Genomic DNA, 12,746 nt, shown 5'->3' with positions numbered 1-12,746 from the left:
CCATTTGTGGGGACGGACTAGAGTACTATTAGGATAGATTCACAGCAGCACCCTGCAGCCAGCTGGCTCAGTGTGGATGGGGCCCAAAGCTGGCGTGTGTTGTGTGGATAAAATGTCCTGGGCTGGAGTTCCAGCTCTCTGTTCTGCTGTGCCATGCTGGACCTCATCTCCAGTATTTTTCTGTGGGGACCGAAGAACTTGACTTGTCTCCAGCCAGTTCAGTGGGGCTGCTATGTAAGAAAGCACGGGGCACATTCTGGACTATAAAAAAGAACCCGAAGCGAGACAACCATTGGTATTCTCTGCAAGGTTAGCAGATACAAAAACAAAACAAAAAGCACCCTTTCCTGTAGATGCGAGAAACATGGAGAAGCAGAGAACGCCACTCTTGGCAGCTCAGCAGCTGTAACCATGTCCAACTCCAGCCCAGTAGTCACACTATTACCTTGGAAATTTCCATTCCACTATTCTTTTTAATCTCTGCATGACTCTTGGCAATGATAGGGAAGAGAGGGGTTTGGGGTTGGTTTGGGGGCTGGGAGTTGGGGGCACCCAAGGACCTGGGTTGAAGCAGGCCCCTGAAGACCTTCCACAAAGCCAAAACGCTGACTGCCTGCCATTGTCTTCCTCCTCTTTGATTTGTTTAGTTTAAAATATTTAACCCGAGGCACAATGCAGTGTCTCATTTGCAGCATTCTTTTGGACCATTAGACTGGGACTCGGTGCTCATTACGCTGATGAACACACTACTTACCCATGCAAATTCCGGGCGCTGCAGGCTTCAAGAGAGGGGAGGTGCTCAAGGTACGCCATCAGGGGTTGATTTAATTACACAGCCTTTCAGTGGGCAAAGCAGAGCAATTTTTAGCCAACTCTTCTAGTAAATATTATGAGAAGCCCTTTTCTAGACTGTTAATTCTGGTTCAGTATTTTCATGTGTGCCCAGCTTTAGCTCTTCATGCATGGGGAATCCCCAGAGATGCCACTGCCAGGCCAGACAATCACAAATACGGCACGAACTCCATGCCACGCTGCAACTGATTATCACCTCCCATCTCCCCCCACCCACTTTTAAACGTCACAAACATCAGAGTACCACAGTCGCTTAGCGGGGAAATGGACTTTAAAAACCCAAGAGCTCCCCCGCGGCCAACTCTCCCTTTCCCAAGAGACCCTGCCAGTCTCACCATCAGGCTTCGGGTAGTTAGATGACACTGCTCTTCTGAGCTTGACAAAACAACCGTTGCCAATTCGTTTCGGATGTCTGAAACAATACCCAACCCATGCACCCAGACTTGCGGGCCAGAGGAAATGGCATCATCATTTTCATTTTACTGCCTCTGAGACCAACCAAAGCAAAATAACACATCCTGCGACAATCATCAGGGTATCTGATCATGGCGGGGGGGGGGGGGGGGGTAGCCTGCTGCGGGATGTTATCTGATGACCTGAGGCTGAAACGTGCCGCTGGGAGCTGGCCACCTAGTCTCCAAGTGCAGAAGCGGATTTCAGTCTCTGCAGTTGGAAACGAAACTCGTCATGCATCCCCATTTCTTCAGAAAGCTATAAATAACCCAGGATCAGCAAAATTATGCAAAACATCCTGCGAGAAGAAGAAATGTAAACTAAAACCACTTACAGAGAGACTCAGGCTGCCAATTTAATCTGATGCTACGACGACTGTAAACATGTTGTACTTTTGGAACCTGAAGCCATCCACGTTAGTACGGTTGCCATTGCAGAAAAATTATATATATAAAGGAAGAAAATAAAATCGCAGCAACTAAGCAACAACCACCAAAGCCACCCACAAAGAGCACGGTGCACGACCCCGACGGCTGACCAGCTGCAGTTACTACCAGCTCTCGGTGCTAGCACACGCCAACTGTTTTGACTACAGGCACTTGTTAAACACAGTTTCAGGTCCTACCAGTTGGACACCAGAAGTTCATAGAACTGACCCAATGCCAAGAACAACAAGCTTAGAAAATGAAACGGCTGCCTCGTGCGGGTGTTTTTGTTCACTGTTTACGCAAGCCCCAAAGCAACTGGATAACAATTAAGAAGGAAAAAAAAGAACTTAAATAACAAAAGCAAAGAGATTACCACCTTGAAGGAAATGCAGATGTGGGTAGATAAAGGTCTCGTGGCAAGCTACTTTATTGGTGGGATGCGGGGGAGGGGAAATGCCATGTGACAAGCTGCACTTACAAGCAAGGCACTGGGTGCTTCCTGGACAAATCTTTGACTCAGAGATTGACAAGAGATTTGCAAGTTAGTACCTATTCTATCTCAGTGTGATGGCAGCAGCCTGGTTGGAAAGTGGCTAAAGCCCATGAGGAGGGGGTGGGGGAAACAGGGGCATTACCGAATTGAGTTTTTGTAAATGCAGAAAAGGGATTCCAAGTCCCCTGCTGCTGTGTGGTGAGGCCATTGAGACACACACAGATGCTAGGATCTGGCCTGGGGGAAAAGTGACAGTGTCCCCAGGCTGTTTACTGACCCCTGCTAAACCCAGTCTTAAGGAAAGCTTTCGGACCACCTCGCTGAGTCGGAGTTGCTGGGGACCAGCTTTCAATCGGCACTAGACTACAGTCTCCATGCTGCTGCCTTTACCGTCCACAGTGAATAAATTCTTTCCACTTGTCGAAGTAAAAAAATAAAAACAAAAACTTGCATTGCTTATTAATGCACTCTATGTCTGAGAATCCAGGCTCTTAACTAAGTGAAAGATGTAGAGTTCGTTGAAGATTTGAGACGGTGGAATCCTAAGAAGTGGGACATGGACGTGTCCAATTGAGAAATTTTACAGCTCTGGATGGACGTAGATCTAATGCCCAACCTACCCAGTCTCTCTTCTGCTGATCCATCTAGCTACTCATCTATCGTTTAGTCATTTGATGACTAAAATGTTTCCCCTTCTCCACTCCACAAGTGTTGGGGAAAATAATAAGTAGAAACAGGTTTTTCATAGAAACCACTGTAATTGTGTGCCAAATGCCTGCTTAACCTGGAGAGTGAAAGTCACTCCTTTGATCTCAGGGGTCACCAGGAGCGTGGTGAACAGGGACTCACATAATGGCTCCCCTTCTCTCCCAAAGGAATCCACATTTTACTGCAAACTGCAGATGGAAATTGTTTCAATGACATCTGAAATGGAGCCTCCTAGAGTGAAACACAGCAGTTGCCACACGGATAGGGGATAGGCAGCTGACAGATTGCGGGAGAATCACACAGGCTGCTCTGAGCATCCTGGAACAAACTCGATTGATGGAGTAGGAGGAGGGAAGCCGGCTTAGGGTAGGGAGAGGAGGAGGGCAGAGAGGCGCAGCGATGTAAGTCTGCAACCACTCCTTGCTACACGGTGTGCAATTGACAGATTAACATGGACCCAGAACAGCCTCACATTTAAAAAAAAAAAAAAAACAATCATTCCACTGTGGATGTGGTTGGGGTGGGGAATGGAACTAGTGCTTAAGAGTCCTGTGTCGCAGGCCTGCCACTATGGTCTAGTGGCTAAATCCTCACCTTGCAACTGCTGGAATCCCATACGGATGCCAGTTCATACCCCAGCTGCTCCACTTCTCTTCCAGCTCCCAGTTTATGATCTAGGAAAGTAGTGGAGGATGGCCCAAAGCCTTGGGACCCTGCACCCACGAGGGATACCCGGAAGAGGCTCCTGGCTTCTGGCTTTGGATCAGCTCAACTCTGACTGTTGCAGCCATGTGTGGAGTGAACCAGCGTCTCTCTGTAAATATGCCCTTCCATAATACATACATACATACATACATCAGGGCTACTTTTCCAGATCACACCCGTGTGGGAGATCCTGAGGAAGCTCCTGGCTTGTGACTTCGGATTGGTTGAGCTCCGGCCATTGCGGCCACTTGGGGAGTGAATCAGCAGATGGAAGATCTTCTTCTCTGTCTTTCCTCCTCTCTGTATATCTGACTTTGCAATAAAAATTAATAAATATTTTAATAAAATTAAAAAAAAATTTTTTTAAAGAGTCCTGTGTCCCACTTGGAGTGCAGGGTTTTGGTTACCTGCTCCTTACTCCAGCGTCCTACTAACACAGATACTGGGAGGTAGCAGTTGAAGGATGGAGTAGTTAGGTTCCTGCTACCCACATGAGAGATCTGAACTGAATTCCCGGATCCCTCCCACTTCCTCCCTTGGCATTTGGCCAGTGGATCAATGGATGGACTCTTTAAACAAGCAAAATCAAAAAGCCTGTATCATTTGCATATGTCACATAAGCCCACTCTATTTTTGGGTTCTCAGAAACATCCTGTGAGATGGGAAGAGCTACTGTTGTCATCTACAATTTTCTTTTATTTTGAAGATTTATATTTGTTTGATTTTTTATTTATTTGAAAAATGGAGTTGCAGAGATTGACAGAGGGAGAGACCGAGATCTTCCATCTGCTGATTCACTCCCCAAACAGTAACAACAGCTGGGGCTAGGCCAGGCCAAAGCCAGGAGCCAGGAGTTTCATTCAGCTCTTTCACATGGATTCAGAGGCTTAAGCACTTAGGCTGTCTTCTGTTGCTTTCCCAAGCATGTTAACAGAGAGCTGGTTTGGAAGTGAAACAGCTGGGACTCAAACTGTGCCTATGTGAGAGGCTGGCGCTGCAGGCAGCAGTCTTTACCTGCTGTGCCATGACACTGGACCCCATTTTACAAAGAAGGAAAACTGAAGTTCAGAGAAACCCATGACTTCCCCAAAGTCAGGCACCCAGGAAAGTTTGTCCAATCCCAGGTCCTGACCCCACGAACGGTGACCTGCTGGGTGTCAGGTTTTATTATTAGCAAACACTTTAAAAAGAAACAAGCTATATTTTTCCCAGGCAGGAAAGATCTGCTTCCCTGCTCGTCTTTCTAGCTTTTCTGTATTGGTTCACAGAGGAGCATTCCTGTCCATGCTGTGGAGTGAGGTATGAACACCTGCACTCCAGAAGAACTATGTTGATGCAAAGCAACCACCTCCACCTAGTGTGTACCCTGTCCTTCGTGGATCTGATCAACTGACTCACAGACCTATTCCTGAGCTCCTTACCCAATCCTGGAATTCCAAGCAGCAGCCAGAGCAGACCCTCCAGGTTGCATGTTGAAGGCTCACCACGCAGGTGGGCAGAAGGGATCTGACTTAGTGCTGGATATAGTGGTCTCTCTCCAAAATGTTTCAGTATTGGGGCTTGGCTGGGTTCATCTGTGACTCAGGTTGCTGACAATGCTGGACTCAGTGCAAGTTCCCAGGCCAGGTTCCCTTCTCTGTGTCAGTGCTTGAATGGGGTGATGTCACCTGCTCGAGTAGGTTCTTTGAAGGTCTTGGTTATTCCCTCTGAGGGATTGTAGACAGGGGTTCTGCAGACGGCCAGAAGATTTGGAAGGGTGAGCAGGTTGTTGAGAATTTGGAGCAGGTTGTTGGGAACTGAGGACTCAGGGTCATGATTAGAGATGCTAAATGCAGAATGCAGGAGGGGAGGGCATGATTAGGATGTTTTAGAATATTCTACCACTTTCTTGGGAATCTATCACTGCCCTTTCTTTCTCCCTGAAAACAAATCACACACACACACCCCCAAGAGCCAGGAAAGTTGAGTGTCAAAATGGACTTAAGGACAAATCCCTTTTTGACTGCAAGAGCTGTGAGACTGTCTATGTGGTACCTCTTGTTGCTTGTAATAGCGTGCGCAGAAGGGTTATTTGAGGTTGCTTGAGTAAGCACACATCATTTGCATCCATGCTTTCTGAAAGAAAATGGGCACTGCAGAAATCAGCGCAGTCTTGGCAAGAAGGCTGTCTGCTTACAAGATCCAAATGTGAGCAGAGTGTTTCAGGTAACCTGTGACTCTTCACAGTACACAGCCCCTTTATAAATGATTTGACAAGCACTGGCATATGATTATTTAGGGAAAACAGGCTGAGCTGTTTAAAAGCAGAACTTATGAAAACCCGTGAGGCATGGCCATCATCCTCATAACCAGATGGAATAGTAGTGGGGATGTGCTGTAGTCAGTGACTGGTGTGCTTAGCAATGGTGCTCCAGCCGCAGACACAACCAATGCTGCTTTGCTGAGACAGATAAACAAGGTGGTTTGGCGGATGCTGGTGAACATGGTACATGCAGCCCAGGAGAATGCAGCTGGGCTCAGGCCCCACACTCCGGACATGCAAACTCCCTTGGCGGAAGGGAAACGTATTAGCAACACACACTGAGGAGGAAGCTGGCCAGGGCTCTGTACGATCTTTGCTGCATGGTCTTGATGTATGGAAAGCTGGTCAAAGAGAGAATGGAGCCCAGAAAGGAAAGGAGGCAGGTTTGAGCTGTCAGGAGACAGGCAAGGGACCTACGTAAGCCTCGGTGGCTACTCTTGACTGCAGGCTCGGCTGGGGTTCTTGTCTTTAGTTGGTATCCCCAAATGAAGAGCTCAACACGGGTTTATCTTGGTATCCTATGCAGGGACTAAATCCATATGCTTGACACACCTGAGAGAGGGTTAGCTTTATTACTCTGGGGTGTGGCCATACAACCTGAGCTGCTATAACTGATGGAACAGGGTCAGTTTTTTCCAATATAATCTGGATTTTTCAGGAGTACTAATTTCAACCAGCCTGAACCAGTACTTCACAACGGTTTGTAAAAGTGCTTTCATAGTGAAAGTCAATGAATGTGAGTTGGTAGGAAGGCAGACCCCTGGGTCGAAGTGCCTTGCAGTTTCATCTATCACTGCAGGTCAATGCATTGAATGAATGAACGAACAAAGAAAAAAAAAGCTATCTTATTAGTTATATCTGGAAAGTGATCATCTTTATAATAAGCGAGTTTAAAAGTTGAAGTTTGAAAGGAGTTTCTTGTGGTGGGGGACAAGTTAGAAATGCTTTAAAAAATGCTGGATCTCTGCAATACTCACAGCCATTGTACAACACGAGCCTGTTCCAAAGAGCTTCATTGCAAGGTCCTTCGGCTTCTTAAAGGGCATACTCTGAATTTCACTGAAGTGTTAATGAGCCACCACCTGTAAACACTTCCATGTGTCTATAAGTTTCTATCATTTGAAAAGGCTGTTTTGATGACTAGGGTTTGGAGTATAGAATGAGAAAGGTAGCTGTGCAACTTATGCATGACAGTATACCCAGACTTCTATGGGTGAGGTTGTTCCAACAGCACGCTAGCCTGCTTCTGCAGGCAGTTTGCAAGGAGGCAGGATCTTGGTTCTCTATCTCTAGCTGACCCTCTAGTCTACGATTTAACTGTTACAGGGCCTTCCACCTAAAGACAGGAGGGTCTATTGACATATGAACCTGCCGGTAGAGTTCTAAAAAGTGTGTCAAGTTGTGTGTGGGGGCTATGATTTTTTAAAAAATTACAGCAAAAGAGGTAGATAATGTGCTCCTTAACCACCCAAATAACAAGGAATCAGGCACTGGTTAAATAAATTATCAGCACATCCCTTTAATGGAATGCTAGGAAACTATAAAGATGGTAATTTACTGTGTTCAAAATAACTTAGAAGAAAAACAGGGCTTCAAAGCAACATCTACAATAGGATCCCACTTTCATTTAAGAAATATTTGCATATAGATATACAGGTACAACACATAGACTGATGCACAGGAAAAAAAAGTTTGATTCGGAAATATTTAGGCCATCGCCCCATTTGGACCCCACTCCATCCTTGTCAAGTTTTCCAAAGAGTTCCACTCTTACGAATCCTTCTTGGGAAATGTTTACATCAAGGTTTTACAATCAAGGACTGACTCATGGTTTTATTCCTAATGGCCATGTTCTCTTCTCTGATGGATTAGGAAGACAGAAAAACCCCAAGCAAATGGCTTTGCTAAATAACTATGTTGGTGGAAGCAGCTACAGGTCTTGTTTAGTGTTCAGGAAGACAAGCCAAAGGAGCTCATGTGAGCTACATTCTGAATCTGGTTTTCTCCCGCGTCAGATCAGTTCAAGCATGAAACTACACGAGTATGAGAGCAGGAAAATCCCCCAGGTTTTGTTAGTGCTGCTCTCCTTACAAATCTCTACCACAGGATAACCTGTGTCTCAACCAAAACCGATCAGGGAGGAAGGATGAATGGGTGGAATACTCTTGGATTACAGATGTGGAAACTAATATTTATGGAGGCAAAGCAAGAGGAAAGAAAAATGAGACCAGAGTTGTAATGTTTATAATTTAAAATACTTAAGTGTGCTAAAAAAAGGTAAAAATATATGAGAACATAAGTAAGCAACTAGGTACTTGAATATAACTTGAATTTTATTCCATATGGAACAGTTAGTCTAGCTTAACCTCTGAGAGTCATTAGCTCCCTCGTTATCAAGAACGTAGTTTGGGGCTGGCACTGTGGTTATCACCTGGTATGCCCGAATCCCATGTCAGTGTGCTAGTTCAAGTTCCAGTTCCACAATTTCTCATGCAGCGACCTGTTAACATGTATGGGAATACAGCAGATGATGTTCCATGTACTGCAGTCTTCAGATTTATTCATTTTTATTATAAAGACAGATTTTACAGAGAGAAGGGGAGACAGAAAGATCTTCCATCTACTGGTTCACTCCCTGAATGGCTGCAACAGCTAGAGGTGAGCGTGAGCCCTGGGAATGGGGGTCTGGTGGGGCCCCAGGTTGCCTGGCCTGGGTCCTTGGGCTCGCCTGAAGGGTGGGTGCCAAGTCCATGAACCCTGGGGAACAGGGGTCTGGCTGGGTCCAGGTCCCTTGGTCCGAGTCCTTGGGCCAGCATGCATGGTAGGTGCCGGTTCCGTGAGACCCAGGGATGAAGGATCCAGTGGGGCAAGTGTTGCCTAGCCCCGGCCCTTGGGCCCACCTGTGAGAACTGGTCCTCCTCAGTGGAAAAGACGGAGTAGTAGATGGCTGGCCCAGATCCACATAAAGGATGGTAGCCCATTGGGGCCTGTAGAAGACATCTGTTACCATAGCAGAGGAAGAACAGAACAAACTGGACAACTACCCCAGCCAAATGATGACAGCAAATATCTGGGCAAATGCAGACTCTAAAGTGAACTATGTCATTCAATGGAAAGTGTTTACTCATCCTTGGATTGGTGAGATCAACATTACAGAACTTTTGAAACCACCTAGGTAGAACCCTTGGAACATACTCAGGGATGGAGAATGACCACCTGATTCCAAGCCAGGGTCCATATGTGGCACTTACTCTGAGGGTCGATATTGGGTGGCTATTCCCCATTCCCAGGCACTGGGGTGGTTGGGAGGCTGGGTGTGGCTTCTCCCCTTATCTCACCCTCCCTCCAGATACAGCAAAAAGAAACAGAATACCTAGAAACAATGATTGCACCTAATTTTTCCTAACCCTTGATCCTTCCCATCCTAACCATGTAAAGATTATCCAAAATAAAAATTAAACAAACAAAACAAAAAAGGAGTAAGCAACTCTACTGGCATACTGGTATAGTTAACACAAATTTGGCATTAACCAGGTCTAGGATACCTGCCAGCTATTGGCCGTTTTTCTCCCAACAGTGTAACACTTGCCTTGCTACAAGGCACCTAGGCAGTTGCCTACAGTTAGGGAGAATCGACGGTTTTGTCTCAAATTGTTGAGAAGCATCAGTTTGATAAATACTTGCACTGGGGGAGAATTCAGCCCAACATTTACACTCATTTCATCCTGGCAGCAAGGTTATAGGGGAGAAGCCAACTTGTAACACCACCCCAATCTACAATCCTTTATGCTGGCAACTGTTATCCCAGCAAAAAGAACTTGAGTTTTACCTCACCACCTTGGGTCAGTATCCAACAAGTAATGTCAGGAAGTGCATCTGAAAGGAGCAGATCTCAGGAAGTGGTCACTTAGTACCCCATTTCTTGTTCCTCCATAGATTATGGACTTTGTGAGAGCAGAGGTGGGGTGTGTTTTGTCTGCTTCTCCTTAGGAGAAGCCTTAGGCCTTGCAAGTGCTTGTCTATGGAAACTGTGCAACACATATTTACCAAATGAATAAAGCAAAGGAATAAGAATTCTCTCATTTCTAGATCCAATTTCTTAACTATAATCTGGCATTGCAATTTATTCTATTCCTGATGACTGATTCTCATACACCATGACATATTGCCTGTCTTGGATGCACTTGGTGCTTTAAAAATCAATAAACAGGGTCTGGTGCAATGGTTCAGTGTCTAAAATCCTCACCTTGCATGTGCCAGGATCCCTTCCTCAAATCCTCACCCTGACACACTAATTTCTCCCTTGTCTTTACAATAGTATAATCCTTCATAATCAGTCATAAGTCCATCATTCTGCTATTTAAGTGTATCCTAAAATTGTAGGCATGGACAATGGCAGAGTCCAGCATCGTATTGTCCATATACTTTTGACAGTTTCACTGGGAGTCCCTCTGATTTGGAAGTAGAGATGCACACTGTATCGTGTCTTCACATCTGCATGTCATAGTCTCTACCACACAGTTACTATACATCCCCTTAAATGAAAGGCCATACAACAAAATCAACAACACAAAGAAAAACAGAAAATTTCCAACAACAGGAAGTTCAACAATGTGCTGTTGAATGGCCAATGTGTTGCTGAAGAAATGAAAAAGAAAACCAAAGACCTTCCTGAGGCAAGCAACGCTATTATGTGACCTCTGAGTCGGTGAGATTAATAAGAAAAACAAAAACAGTTTTTTAATGAGTGAAAATAAAACCAAAAATATCAAATGCCATGATATGTAGCAAAAACAGTATTGAAAGAGCTATTGATCTTGTATTTTGCATGAAGGTTGCCTTATATCAGACAGAACATATGATATTTATCTTTTAGGGACTGTCCTGTTTCATGTAGCAAAATGGTCTTAGTTGGGACAATTTGGTTGCAAATGGGAGAATTTCACTCTTTTTAATGGCTGAGTAGTATTCCATGGAGTCTACATACACAGTTCTTTTGATGGGCATCTGGATTGTTTCTGTGTCTTTGCTATTAAAGATCTCACTGCTGCAAATATAGAGGTCACTTTCTTATACGCAGCTTTCATTTCCTTTGGAATAGTCCCAGAAGTAGGATAACTGGATCATATGGCAGGTCAAATCAATCAACAGTAAACTAATAATAAAACCACTGTACCACAATGCTGGGGTGGTCTTGAGTTGCAGAACTGGTTCCCAGAAATCTGAAAGCGACTTTCCTGATCTCCAGGGTACTAATTCATGATAGTTCCTTCAGATGCCCTCCCCCACGCACCCTTCCAGCTCGCCAGCTGGGACTACTGAGAGCCTTGTGTTTATGCCTGTTTGACTTAGTGCACAGTGTTCTCTCTCTAGGATCCTCAGCTTCTCTTTCAGTCTTCGCTTTGGTTAGATACTTGTTTCTTTTCTAGACTCAGTTATATTAGACTCAGTACATGTGGGAATCCTGGAAGACCCCTGCTACCCACACTTCATAGCCGTGTAGGCCTCTCTTAAACCATTCACTCACGCCCTTCAAGACACCTGGGCTCTGCAATGACCTCCTGCCTCTGCCATGTCACGCAGAGTCCAAGGCAGAGACTTTGTTTTGGAGCTGGCATGGAGCAGACATACAGAGCATTAGATAAAGAATCAACCCAGGGCCCGGCGGCGTGGCCTAGCGGCTAAAGTCCTCGCCTTGACCGCCCCGGGATCCCATATGGGCACCGGTTCCTATCCCGGCAGCTCCACTTCCCATCCAGCTCTCTGCTTGTGGCCTGGGACCCTGCACCCACGTGGGAGACCCAGAAGAGGTTCCTGGTTCCCGGCTTCGGATCGGCGCGCATCGGCCCGTTGCGGCTCACTTGGGGAGTGAAACATCGGACGGAAGATCTTCCTCTCTGTCTCTCCTCCTCTCTGTATATCTGACTTTGTAATAACAAATAAAATCTTTAAAAAAAAAAACAAAAAAAGAATCAATCCATCAGAACATAATCAGCCAATCCACAGCACAGCAAGAAGAAATACAGGCAGTAGTGAGCAGTAGTCTCAGCCACTGGCCTTAGAAATTATTATTATCATCATTATTTTTTAAAGAAAGAGGTAATAGACTACTAACATTTCTGTTCTTTTGCCTGTTAAAGGAAGAAAACCTGGAAGGACTTTTCAAATGCAGCCACTTCCCACTCACTGATGTGGTGCCAGCCACTGGCATCCCTTGTGGCATGCAGGAGCATTCAACAGGTATCCTTCTAGTCGAGCCAGTTAGCAGGTCTCAGATGCAGACCCATGAGTGATGAGAGTCAAGCTAATCTTGTCCTGCCTGTGGACTCTGGTCTAAATAATAAACAAATTCCCAGCATCTCCAACTCTTCAGAATGTAATTCCTCCTGACCACACTGGGAAAATAAAAATAATTTTGTGATTTCCTCCCAATAAACTCTTGGACATAATTCAAGAAATCTGCAGATGCTACTGTACAACTGTAAATATTTCCATGAGTTATCAGTATTTATCCTCAGGAATGCACCCAGTGCTTTAGGTGGGGTAAAATTTTTTTAATTAGAAAGTCAGATATACACAGAAGAAGATCTTCCATCCGTTGATTCACTCCCCAAGTGGCCACAATGACTGGAGCTGAGTCAATTCTAAGCCAGGAGCCCAGAGTCTCCTCCAGGTCTCCCACATGGGTGCAGGGTCTCAAGGCTTTGGGCCGCCCTTGACTGTTTTCCCAGGCCACAAGCAGAAAGCTGGATGGGAAGCATGGACACCAGGATTAGAACCAGTGCCCATATGGGATTGGGGTGCA

General features: G+C 45.5%; 1 protein-coding gene across 16 annotated transcripts in view; it reads right to left on the bottom strand.

Annotated features, from left to right (window-relative positions):
* ATXN7L1 (ataxin 7 like 1) overlaps nt 1-12,746 on the bottom strand; it is a 224,662-nt gene that overhangs the window by 70,396 nt on the left and 141,520 nt on the right. Inside the window, exon 1 of one of the 16 annotated variants that reach the window (XM_058654964.1) lies at nt 1,640-1,800. The exons of the other annotated variants lie outside the window; for them this stretch is intronic. The gene's annotated coding sequence lies outside the window, so the exon portion shown is untranslated. Of the gene's footprint in view, nt 1-1,639; nt 1,801-12,746 lie in introns of those variants that run through there. 16 annotated transcript variants of the gene reach the window in all.

Source organism: Ochotona princeps, chromosome 25 (genome assembly GCF_030435755.1).
Source record: "Ochotona princeps isolate mOchPri1 chromosome 25, mOchPri1.hap1, whole genome shotgun sequence".
Classification (NCBI taxonomy): Eukaryota; Metazoa; Chordata; class Mammalia; order Lagomorpha; family Ochotonidae; genus Ochotona; species Ochotona princeps.
This window is presented reverse-complemented; position numbering and strand designations above follow the sequence as displayed.